This window comes from Corythoichthys intestinalis, chromosome 21 (assembly GCF_030265065.1).
Source record: "Corythoichthys intestinalis isolate RoL2023-P3 chromosome 21, ASM3026506v1, whole genome shotgun sequence".
Lineage (NCBI taxonomy): Eukaryota > Metazoa > Chordata > Actinopteri > Syngnathiformes > Syngnathidae > Corythoichthys > Corythoichthys intestinalis.
Genome location: NC_080415.1, coordinates 3801326 through 3815361, shown reverse-complemented (window position 1 = coordinate 3815361; position 14036 = coordinate 3801326).

The following is a 14036-nucleotide window of genomic DNA, read 5'->3' as shown; positions in this document are numbered from 1 at the left end:
GTATGTTGTGCTAACCGACCCATTTACAGTACGTCATCGATGTCATCGACTACTTGGGACGGCTCTATACGCAATTACATTGAACAACTGTGTTGTGTGCCTAAGATTCGTATTAACAAAACAGCATGTCCTTCGGCTTTGAGAAGCTGATTTGATTCCTGCGAACTGTCAACACCATAAGCTCAGCGAGAACGTTTGTTAGGGTTTAAAAGCAGCCAATAATATTGAAATAGCTCATCTAACAATCGGATAATTAGACATTTTAAAACCTTGGTATCCTTTGAAACTAGTTATCAGCCCATGTCTGAATATATGTGTTTTTTTTTTTTTTTTTTTTTTATATAAAGGGTAGTAACAATTTTGTCCACATTTATCTCCTATACTGCGATGTATCGTCAAATGTTCAATCTTAATTCTATTTTTTTTTTTTTTCCAAACACCAGGCTATTCAGGTAAACAAATTATTTTTTCACTAATTTTCCAAACAACGGTTTGCACTAAACAACTTGATAACAAACCAATCCAGTTGTACACAGATATTACAAAAACAAAAGTATATATTTCAACATATCCAGAAACAGCAGAAGCATATGTACCACAAATAGAATGTTCTGCTGGCTGTTGCAGGACGTTAATGATAAGATCATCATACAAGAGTGATATCTGGAATATGAAATTTTTTTACATTAACTAGTTCTACCTTTTTTTTTTTTTTAATCTTAATTAGGCCTGAACGATATTGGAAGAAACATTGCTGCGATTTTTGGGGGGATTGCAATATATTGTGATATTAAAAATACTTATTTATACCTATTTTTTTAGCATTGGAAAGAGATATTAGACATGTTTTTCACTTTTTTCCCCCAAAGTATGCTTTAAAAAATGTATCTAAATATTTTTAAAAATGGGTTTTAAGCATTTCAAATGAAATAATGATGATCAGTTTTAAATGTAACTGTCCCACCTAATCATTTTTAAACAAGAATAAAGTACTGTAGTAGACAAATGCTTTGCTTTAGTAAATGCTTCTGTTTATCTACCTTGGCTGCAGAATCACTATTGGCGTTCATTTCCAAGACACAACAGGTGTACAAAGAAAACCCCTTAGAAGACCGGCTACCTCGAACGTTTCCACACACACACATTCATTCCAACGCACGCTTCCTTCTTGCAACAAGTGCTTAACAAGTTAAACAATGACTGAACATCTGGTGCATTTGAAGTCCGCTTCAGTGGCAAGATCAAACACAACCATCGTTAACTTTAATAAGCAACTGTGCAGAGGAACATAGAGCTGGGAGAGGGATGGAGGGAGCACGAGTGACACTAAAGCGATCAGCTCGGGACCGAGAAAGCATGAACCAACATAAATTTGTGGATTAAAAAAAAATAAAACTATCGCTCATATGCACTTCGCGATGGAGATGTTTAAATGATATATCGTTCAGGCTTAATCTTAATACATTGCCCTGTTATTGTATCGTGACCAGGAATTGTCAAATCCTCAAAATGGGGTGACTCCGATTTAGGTGCAAAAATGTGATCAGGGCATTGTAGAGTAAATGGTGGTACAAATGATGATCTTGCTACTCTTTTTTTTTTTTTTTTTTTTTTCTTTTCCATAGTAATTGTGTCAAAATTATGAAGATGAAGCTACAAACCTTTGTTTTTGTTCATACAAGGTCGAGGAGTATTTACCAAAGCCCCTTTCAGGAAAGAAGATTTTGTGGTGGAGTACAGAGGAGAATTAATAGATTGGGATGAATCCCAAAAGAGAAAGATGGACTATGGAACAGGAAGAGTCTTTGTCTTTGATTTCCGCTGGCAAGAAAAAACTTGGTGGTGAGGCTAAGATTGCAGTTATCAGATTTTTATTTTTTCATGCATTCAGTGTTTTAACTGTTCAGGTGAAAATCAATGCCATAAGACATAAATTGTCTTGAGAAAAATCACTTGATCTCTGAGGATATATATGTTATTATATATATATTATAATATGACCCAATTGTGCATTTCCTTTCCCCTTTTAAATGTGTATATACTGTATATTCTATATATTTTATATATATATTTTTTCATATTGTCTTTTAAGCATTGATGCTGCCAAAGAAGATGGCAGTCTCGGAAGACTGGTCAATGATGACCACAAGCACCCAAATTGTAAAATGAAGATGATTGTGACAGAGGGCAAGCCTCACCTGTGTTTATTTGCACAAAGAGACCTTGACATTGGTGAAGAGATAACTTATGACTACGGACCAGCGGACTGGCCTTGGAGGAAAAAGGTTTGTCAAATAAGTATCAGACATAAAAATAACTTGCAACAGAGCTTTGGTCCCTCAAATGTTGGGGTTTCCAGTTTGTTTTCATTTTATGGTAAACAGGTTGACTGTTTGTAGGCTAACCACAAACTAATTTAAAAGTTGTTTTCCTCCTTATCGCATGATCACATCAATAGAAATTGTATGTCTCCATTTGCGGATCAGGACAAAGGACAATCGACTGTGACGAAAACTGCTGAGAGTGAAATTTCCAGGATCAGAGAGCAGCCTCCACAATCTAAAGACTCGGATATGGAGGTATGCATAGCATGTGCTTTAAAGCTGCAGTTTGTCTCATATTGGTTAATGGTTTATATTACTTCTCCACTTGTTTATTAGGTTGGAGGAAGCCATTCCACTGTGACTGAATATTCTGAGGTTGGGGTCTCCAGAACCAGAGAGCAACAGTCTGCGAAATCTACAGACGCTGCAATGGAGGTATGCATCGCTTGTGCTTTAAAGCTACAGTTTGTCTGACTTCAGCCAATTGTTCGAGTCTTGAAATATAGTACACCCAAGCCCAGCTTAGTGGGTGTGTGTCAGGTTTTACAATGATTGTGGGGACCCCGTGAAGTTATTTATTTTGTTTTTAAAAATACTATTTAATAACCTGTTTCATCATGAGTTTATTGAAATAATAACAGAAGTTGTATAAACCCTTAGTCTGAAATAATCTACAACATTACCAGCCACTGCAGCTGTTAATTTGGGAGACGTTTAAGACATGTCGGGCACTGATGTGGTCCCTAACACATTATTGTTTTCATTAAACCTCAAATGAATAAAATGCTAGTCAAAAAAAGAACAAATGCATCACGATAAAAGTGATTTTGAATCGGCCATAGTGAGTGGATTCAACTGAGTTACGGATTTTTGTTGTTGTATATGGCTAAATCTTAAAATGCATAGAGATATACATTTGATGTTTGTTAATGAATTATATTCTCAACTTGTTGATCAGGATGGAGGAAGCCATTCCACTGTGACTGAATATTCTGAGGTTGGGATCTCCAGAAACAGAGAGCAACAGTCTCTGAAATCTACAGACGCTGCAATGGAGGTATGCATCGCTTGTGCTTTAAAGCTACAGTTTGTCTGACTTCAGCCAATTGTTCGAGTCTTGAAATATAGTACACCCAAGCCCAGCTTAGTGGGTGTGTGTCAGGTTTTACAATGATTGTGGGGACCCCGTAAAGTTATTTATTTTGTTCTTAAAAATACTATTTAATAACCTGTTTCATCATGAGTTTATTGAAATAATAACAGAAGTTGTATATACCCTTAGTCTGAAATAATCTACAACATTACCAGCCACTGCAGCTGTTAATTTGGGAGACGTTTAGGACATGTCGGGCACTGATGTGGTCCCTAACACATTATTGTTTTCATTAAACCTCAAATGAATAAAATGCTAGTCAAAAAAAGAACAAATGCATCACGATAAAAGTGATTTTGAATCGGCCATAGTGAGTGGATTCAACTGAGTTACGTATTTTTGTTGTTGTATATGGCTAAATCTTAAAATGCATAGAGATATACATTTGATGTTTGTTAATGAATTATATTCTCAACTTGTTGATCAGGATGGAGGAAGCCATTCCACTGTGACTGAATATTCTGAGGTTGGGATCTCCAGAACCAGAGAGCAACAGTCTCCGAAATCTACAGACGCTGCAATGGAGGTATGCATCGCTTGTGCTTTAAAGCTGCAGTTTATCTGACTTGAGCCAATTGTTCGAGACTTGAAATACAGTACAGCCCAGCCCAGCTTAGTGTGTGTGTGTCAGGTTTTACAATGTTTGTGGGGACCCCGTAAAGTTATTTATTTTGTTTTTAAAAATACTATTTAATAACCTGTTTCATCATGAGTTTATTGAAATAATAACAGAAGTTGTATATACCCTTAGTCTGAAATAATCTACAACATTACAAGCCACTGCAGCTGTTAATTTGGGAGACGTTTAGGACATGTCGGGCACTGATGTGGTCCCTAACACATTATTGTTTTCATTAAACCTCAAATGAATAAAATGCTAGTCAAAAAAAGAACAAATGCATCACGATAAAAGTGATTTTGAATCGGCCATAGTGAGTGGATTCAACTGAGTTATGGATTTTTGTTTTTGTATATGGCTAAATCTTAAAATGCATAGAGATATACATTTGATGTTTGTTAATGAATTATATTCTCAACTTGTTGATCAGGATGGAGGAAGCCATTCCACTGTGACTGAATATTCTGAGGTTGGGATCTCCAGAAACAGAGAGCAACAGTCTCCGAAATCTACAGACGCTGCAATGGAGGTATGCATCGCTTGTGCTTTAAAGCTGCAGTTTATCTGACTTGAGCCAATTGTTCGAGACTTGAAATACAGTACAGCTCAGCCCAGCTTAGTGGGTGTGTGTCAGGTTTTACAATGTTTGTGGGGACCCCGTAAAGTTATTTATTTTGGTTTTAAAAATACTATTTAATAACCTGTTTCATCATGAGTTTATTGAAATAATAACAGAAGTTGTATATACCCTTAGTCTGAAATAATCTTCAACATTACCAGCCACTGCAGCTGTTAATTTGGGAGACGTTTAAGACATGTCGGGCACTGATGTGGTCCCTAACACATTATTGTTTTCATTAAACCTCAAATGAATAAAATGCTAGTCAAAAAAAGAACAAATGCATCACGATAAAAGTGATTTTGAATCGGCCATAGTGAGTGGATTCAACTGAGATACGGATTTTTGTTGTTGTATATGGCTAAATCTTAAAATGCATAGAGATATACATTTGATGTTTGTTAATGAATTATATTCTCAACTTGTTGATCAGGATGGAGGAAGCCATTCCACTGTGACTGAATATTCTGAGGTTGGGATCTCCAGAACCAGAGAGCAACAGTCTCCGAAATCTACAGACGCTGCAATGGAGGTATGCATCGCTTGTGCTTTAAAGCTACAGTTTGTCTGACTTCAGCCAATTGTTCGAGTCTTGAAATATAGTACACCCAAGCCCAGTTTAGTGGGTGTGTGTCAGGTTTTACAATGATTGTGGGGACCCCGTAAAGTTATTTATTTTGTTCTTAAAAATACTATTTAATAACCTGTTTCATCATGAGTTTATTGAAATAATAACAGAAGTTGTATATACCCTTAGTCTGAAATAATCTACAACATTACCAGCCATTGCAGCTGTTAATTTGGGAGACGTTTAGGACATGTCGGGCACTGATGTGGTCCCTAACACATTATTGTTTTCATTAAACCTCAAATGAATAAAATGCTAGTCAAAAAAAGAACAAATGCATCACGATAAAAGTGATTTTGAATCGGCCATAGTGAGTGGATTCAACTGAGTTACGTATTTTTGTTGTTGTATATGGCTAAATCTTAAAATGCATAGAGATATACATTTGATGTTTGTTAATGAATTATATTCTCAACTTGTTGATCAGGATGGAGGAAGCCATTCCACTGTGACTGAATATTCTGAGGTTGGGATCTCCAGAACCAGAGAGCAACAGTCTCCGAAATCTACAGACGCTGCAATGGAGGTATGCATCGCTTGTGCTTTAAAGCTACAGTTTGTCTGACTTCAGCCAATTGTTCGAGTCTTGAAATATAGCACACCCAAGCCCAGCTTAGTGGGTGTGTGTCAGGTTTTACAATGATTGTGGGGACCCCGTAAAGTTATTTATTTTGTTTTTAAAAATACTATTTAATAACCTGTTTCATCATGAGTTTATTGAAATAATAACAGAAGTTGTATATACCCTTAGTCTTAAATAATCTACAACATTACCAGCCACTGCAGCTGTTAATTTGGGAGACGTTTAGGACATGTTGGGCACTGATGTGGTCCCTAACACATTATTGTTTTCATTAAACCTCAAATGAATAAAATGCTAGTCAAAAAGAGAACAAATGCATCACGATAAAAGTGATTTTGAATCTGCCATAGTGAGTGGATTCAACTGAGTTATGGATTTTTGTTGTTGTATATGGCTAAATCTTAAAATGCATAGAGATATACATTTGATGTTTGTTAATGAATTATATTCTCAACTTGTTGATCAGGATGGAGGAAGCCATTCCACTGTGACTGAATATTCTGAGGTTGGGATCTCCAGAAACAGAGAGCAACAGTCTCCGAAATCTACAGACGCTGCAATGGAGGTATGCATCGCTTGTGCTTTAAAGCTGCAGTTTATCACACTTCAGCCAATTGTTCGAGACTTGAAATACAGTACAGCCCAGCCCAGCTTAGTGTGTGTGTGTCAGGTTTTACAATGTTTGTGGGGACCCCGTAAAGTTATTTATTTTGTTTTTAAAAATACTATTTAATAACCTGTTTCATCATGAGTTTATTGAAATAATAACAGAAGTTGTATATACCCTTAGTCTGAAATAATCTTCAACATTACCAGCCACTGCAGCTGTTAATTTGGGAGACGTTTAAGACATGTCGGGCACTGATGTGGTCCCTAACACATTATTGTTTTCATTAAACCTCAAATGAATAAAATGCTAGTCAAAAAAAGAACAAATGCATCACGATAAAAGTGATTTTGAATCGGCCATAGTGAGTGGATTCAACTGAGTTATGGATTTTTGTTTTTGTATATGGCTAAATCTTAAAATGCATAGAGATATACATTTGATGTTTGTTAATGAATTATATTCTCAACTTGTTGATCAGGATGGAGGAAGCCATTCCACTGTGACTGAATATTCTGAGGTTGGGATCTCCAGAACCAGAGAGCAACAGTCTCCGAAATCTACAGACGCTGCAATGGAGGTATGCATCGCTTGTGCTTTAAAGCTACAGTTTGTCTGACTTCAGCCAATTGTTCGAGTCTTGAAATATAGTACACCCAAGCCCAGCTTAGTGGGTGTGTGTCAGGTTTTACAATGATTGTGGGGACCCCGTAAAGTTATTTATTTTGTTTTTAAAAATACTATTTAATAACCTGTTTCATCATGAGTTTATTGAAATAATAACAGAAGTTGTATATACCCTTAGTCTGAAATAATCTTCAACATTACCAGCCACTGCAGCTGTTAATTTGGGAGACGTTTAGGACATGTCGGGCACTGATGTGGTCCCTAACACATTATTGTTTTCATTAAACCTCAAATGAATAAAATGCTAGTCAAAAATAGAACAAATGCATCACGATAAAAGTGATTTTGAATCGGCCATAGTGGGTGGATTCAACTGAGTTATGGATTTTTGTTGTTGTATATGGCTAAATCTTAAAATGCATAGAGATATACATTTGATGTTTGTTAATGAATTCTCAACTTGTTGATCAGGATGGAGGAAGCCATTCCACTGTGACTGAATATTCTGAGGTTGGGATCTCCAGAACCAGAGAGCAACAGTCTCCGAAATCTACAGACGCTGCAATGGAGGTATGCATCGCTTGTGCTTTAAAGCTAAAGTTTGTCTGACTTCAGCCAATTGTTCGAGTCTTGAAATATAGTACACCCAAGCCCAGCTTAGTGGGTGTGTGTCAGGTTTTACAATGATTGTGGGGACCCCGTGAAGTTATTTATTTTGTTTTTAAAAATACTATTTAATAACCTGTTTCATCATGAGTTTATTGAAATAATAACAGAAGTTGTATATACCCTTAGTCTGAAATAATCTTCAACATTACCAGCCACTGCAGCTGTTAATTTGGGAGACGTTTAGGACATGTCGGGCACTGATGTGGTCCCGAACACATTATTGTTTTCATTAAACCTCAAATGAATAAAATGCTAGTCAAAAAAAGAACAAATGCATCACCATAAAAGTGATTTTGAATCGGCCATAGTGAGTGGATTCAACTGAGTTATGGAATTTTGTTGTTGTATATGGCTAAATCTTAAAATGCATAGAGATATACATTTGATGTTTGTTAATGAATTATATTCTCAACTTGTTGATCAGGATGGAGGAAGCCATTCCACTGTGACTGAATATTCTGAGGTTGGGATCTCCAGAACCAGAGAGCAACAGTCTCCGAAATCTACAGACGCTGCAATGGAGGTATGCATCGCTTGTGCTTTAAAGCTACAGTTTGTCTGACTTCAGCCAATTGTTCGAGTCTTGAAATATAGCACACCCAAGCCCAGCTTAGTGGGTGTGTGTCAGGTTTTACAATGATTGTGGGGACCCCGTAAAGTTATTTATTTTGTTTTTAAAAATACTATTTAATAACCTGTTTCATCATGAGTTTATTGAAATAATAACAGAAGTTGTATATACCCTTAGTCTTAAATAATCTACAACATTACCAGCCACTGCAGCTGTTAATTTGGGAGACGTTTAGGACATGTCGGGCACTGATGTGGTCCCTAACACATTATTGTTTTCATTAAACCTCAAATGAATAAAATGCTAGTCAAAAAGAGAACAAATGCATCACGATAAAAGTGATTTTGAATCTGCCATAGTGAGTGGATTCAACTGAGTTATGGATTTTTGTTGTTGTATATGGCTAAATCTTAAAATGCATAGAGATATACATTTGATGTTTGTTAATGAATTATATTCTCAACTTGTTGATCAGGATGGAGGAAGCCATTCCACTGTGACTGAATATTCTGAGGTTGGGATCTCCAGAAACAGAGAGCAACAGTCTCCGAAATCTACAGACGCTGCAATGGAGGTATGCATCGCTTGTGCTTTAAAGCTGCAGTTTATCTGACTTCAGCCAATTGTTCGAGACTTGAAATACAGTCCAGCCCAGCCCAGTTTAGTGTGTGTGTGTGTCAGGTTTTACAATGATTGTGGGGACCCCGTAAAGTTATTTATTTTGGTTTTAAAAATACTATTTAATAACCTGTTTCATCATGAGTTTATTGAAATAATAACAGAAGTTGTATATACCCTTAGTCTGAAATAATCTTCAACATTACCAGCCACTGCAGCTGTTAATTTGGGAGACGTTTAAGACATGTCGGGCACTGATGTGGTCCCTAACACATTATTGTTTTCATTAAACCTCAAATGAATAAAATGCTAGTCAAAAAAAGAACAAATGCATCACGATAAAAGTGATTTTGAATCGGCCATAGTGAGTGGATTCAACTGAGATACGGATTTTTGTTGTTGTATATGGCTAAATCTTAAAATGCATAGAGATATACATTTGATGTTTGTTAATGAATTATATTCTCAACTTGTTGATCAGGATGGAGGAAGCCATTCCACTGTGACTGAATATTCTGAGGTTGGGATCTCCAGAACCAGAGAGCAACAGTCTCCGAAATCTACAGACGCTGCAATGGAGGTATGCATCGCTTGTGCTTTAAAGCTACAGTTTGTCTGACTTCAGCCAATTGTTCGAGTCTTGAAATATAGTACACCCAAGCCCAGTTTAGTGGGTGTGTGTCAGGTTTTACAATGATTGTGGGGACCCCGTAAAGTTATTTATTTTGTTCTTAAAAATACTATTTAATAACCTGTTTCATCATGAGTTTATTGAAATAATAACAGAAGTTGTATATACCCTTAGTCTGAAATAATCTACAACATTACCAGCCACTGCAGCTGTTAATTTGGGAGACGTTTAGGACATGTCGGGCACTGATGTGGTCCCTAACACATTATTGTTTTCATTAAACCTCAAATGAATAAAATGCTAGTCAAAAAAAGAACAAATGCATCACGATAAAAGTGATTTTGAATCGGCCATAGTGAGTGGATTCAACTGAGTTACGTATTTTTGTTGTTGTATATGGCTAAATCTTAAAATGCATAGAGATATACATTTGATGTTTGTTAATGAATTATATTCTCAACTTGTTGATCAGGATGGAGGAAGCCATTCCACTGTGACTGAATATTCTGAGGTTGGGATCTCCAGAACCAGAGAGCAACAGTCTCCGAAATCTACAGACGCTGCAATGGAGGTATGCATCGCTTGTGCTTTAAAGCTACAGTTTGTCTGACTTCAGCCAATTGTTCGAGTCTTGAAATATAGCACACCCAAGCCCAGCTTAGTGGGTGTGTGTCAGGTTTTACAATGATTGTGGGGACCCCGTAAAGTTATTTATTTTGTTTTTAAAAATACTATTTAATAACCTGTTTCATCATGAGTTTATTGAAATAATAACAGAAGTTGTATATACCCTTAGTCTTAAATAATCTACAACATTACCAGCCACTGCAGCTGTTAATTTGGGAGACGTTTAGGACATGTCGGGCACTGATGTGGTCCCTAACACATTATTGTTTTCATTAAACCTCAAATGAATAAAATGCTAGTCAAAAAGAGAACAAATGCATCACGATAAAAGTGATTTTGAATCTGCCATAGTGAGTGGATTCAACTGAGTTATGGATTTTTGTTGTTGTATATGGCTAAATCTTAAAATGCATAGAGATATACATTTGATGTTTGTTAATGAATTATATTCTCAACTTGTTGATCAGGATGGAGGAAGCCATTCCACTGTGACTGAATATTCTGAGGTTGGGATCTCCAGAAACAGAGAGCAACAGTCTCCGAAATCTACAGACGCTGCAATGGAGGTATGCATCGCTTGTGCTTTAAAGCTGCAGTTTATCACACTTCAGCCAATTGTTCGAGACTTGAAATACAGTACAGCCCAGCCCAGCTTAGTGTGTGTGTGTCAGGTTTTACAATGTTTGTGGGGACCCCGTAAAGTTATTTATTTTGTTTTTAAAAATACTATTTAATAACCTGTTTCATCATGAGTTTATTGAAATAATAACAGAAGTTGTATATACCCTTAGTCTGAAATAATCTTCAACATTACCAGCCACTGCAGCTGTTAATTTGGGAGACGTTTAAGACATGTCGGGCACTGATGTGGTCCCTAACACATTATTGTTTTCATTAAACCTCAAATGAATAAAATGCTAGTCAAAAAAAGAACAAATGCATCACGATAAAAGTGATTTTGAATCGGCCATAGTGAGTGGATTCAACTGAGTTATGGATTTTTGTTTTTGTATATGGCTAAATCTTAAAATGCATAGAGATATACATTTGATGTTTGTTAATGAATTATATTCTCAACTTGTTGATCAGGATGGAGGAAGCCATTCCACTGTGACTGAATATTCTGAGGTTGGGATCTCCAGAACCAGAGAGCAACAGTCTCCGAAATCTACAGACGCTGCAATGGAGGTATGCATCGCTTGTGCTTTAAAGCTACAGTTTGTCTGACTTCAGCCAATTGTTCGAGTCTTGAAATATAGTACACCCAAGCCCAGCTTAGTGGGTGTGTGTCAGGTTTTACAATGATTGTGGGGACCCCGTAAAGTTATTTATTTTGTTTTTAAAAATACTATTTAATAACCTGTTTCATCATGAGTTTATTGAAATAATAACAGAAGTTGTATATACCCTTAGTCTGAAATAATCTTCAACATTACCAGCCACTGCAGCTGTTAATTTGGGAGACGTTTAGGACATGTCGGGCACTGATGTGGTCCCTAACACATTATTGTTTTCATTAAACCTCAAATGAATAAAATGCTAGTCAAAAATAGAACAAATGCATCACGATAAAAGTGATTTTGAATCGGCCATAGTGGGTGGATTCAACTGAGTTATGGATTTTTGTTGTTGTATATGGCTAAATCTTAAAATGCATAGAGATATACATTTGATGTTTGTTAATGAATTCTCAACTTGTTGATCAGGATGGAGGAAGCCATTCCACTGTGACTGAATATTCTGAGGTTGGGATCTCCAGAACCAGAGAGCAACAGTCTCCGAAATCTACAGACGCTGCAATGGAGGTATGCATCGCTTGTGCTTTAAAGCTAAAGTTTGTCTGACTTCAGCCAATTGTTCGAGTCTTGAAATATAGTACACCCAAGCCCAGCTTAGTGGGTGTGTGTCAGGTTTTACAATGATTGTGGGGACCCCGTGAAGTTATTTATTTTGTTTTTAAAAATACTATTTAATAACCTGTTTCATCATGAGTTTATTGAAATAATAACAGAAGTTGTATATACCCTTAGTCTGAAATAATCTTCAACATTACCAGCCACTGCAGCTGTTAATTTGGGAGACGTTTAGGACATGTCGGGCACTGATGTGGTCCCGAACACATTATTGTTTTCATTAAACCTCAAATGAATAAAATGCTAGTCAAAAAAAGAACAAATGCATCACCATAAAAGTGATTTTGAATCGGCCATAGTGAGTGGATTCAACTGAGTTATGGAATTTTGTTGTTGTATATGGCTAAATCTTAAAATGCATAGAGATATACATTTGATGTTTGTTAATGAATTATATTCTCAACTTGTTGATCAGGATGGAGGAAGCCATTCCACTGTGACTGAATATTCTGAGGTTGGGATCTCCAGAACCAGAGAGCAACAGTCTCCGAAATCTACAGACGCTGCAATGGAGGTATGCATCGCTTGTGCTTTAAAGCTACAGTTTGTCTGACTTCAGCCAATTGTTCGAGTCTTGAAATATAGCACACCCAAGCCCAGCTTAGTGGGTGTGTGTCAGGTTTTACAATGATTGTGGGGACCCCGTAAAGTTATTTATTTTGTTTTTAAAAATACTATTTAATAACCTGTTTCATCATGAGTTTATTGAAATAATAACAGAAGTTGTATATACCCTTAGTCTTAAATAATCTACAACATTACCAGCCACTGCAGCTGTTAATTTGGGAGACGTTTAGGACATGTCGGGCACTGATGTGGTCCCTAACACATTATTGTTTTCATTAAACCTCAAATGAATAAAATGCTAGTCAAAAAGAGAACAAATGCATCACGATAAAAGTGATTTTGAATCTGCCATAGTGAGTGGATTCAACTGAGTTATGGATTTTTGTTGTTGTATATGGCTAAATCTTAAAATGCATAGAGATATACATTTGATGTTTGTTAATGAATTATATTCTCAACTTGTTGATCAGGATGGAGGAAGCCATTCCACTGTGACTGAATATTCTGAGGTTGGGATCTCCAGAAACAGAGAGCAACAGTCTCCGAAATCTACAGACGCTGCAATGGAGGTATGCATCGCTTGTGCTTTAAAGCTGCAGTTTATCTGACTTCAGCCAATTGTTCGAGACTTGAAATACAGTCCAGCCCAGCCCAGTTTAGTGTGTGTGTGTCAGGTTTTACAATGATTGTGGGGACCCCGTAAAGTTATTTATTTTGTTTTTAAAAATACTATTTAATAACCTGTTTCATCATGAGTTTATTGAAATAATAACAGAAGTTGTATATACCCTTAGTCTTAAATAATCTACAACATTACCAGCCACTGCAGCTGTTAATTTGGGAGACGTTTAGGACATGTCGGGCACTGATGTGGTCCCTAACACATTATTGTTTTCATTAAACCTCAAATGAATAAAATGCTAGTCAAAAAGAGAACAAATGCATCACGATAAAAGTGATTTTGAATCTGCCATAGTGAGTGGATTCAACTGAGTTATGGATTTTTGTTGTTGTATATGGCTAAATCTTAAAATGCATAGAGATATACATTTGATGTTTGTTAATGAATTATATTCTCAACTTGTTGATCAGGATGGAGGAAGCCATTCCACTGTGACTGAATATTCTGAGGTTGGGATCTCCAGAACCAGAGAGCAACAGTCTCCGAAATCTACAGACGCTGCAATGGAGGTATGCATCGCTTGTGCTTTAAAGCTGCAGTTTATCTGACTTCAGCCAATTGTTCGAGACTTGAAATACAGTCCAGCCCAGCCCAGCTT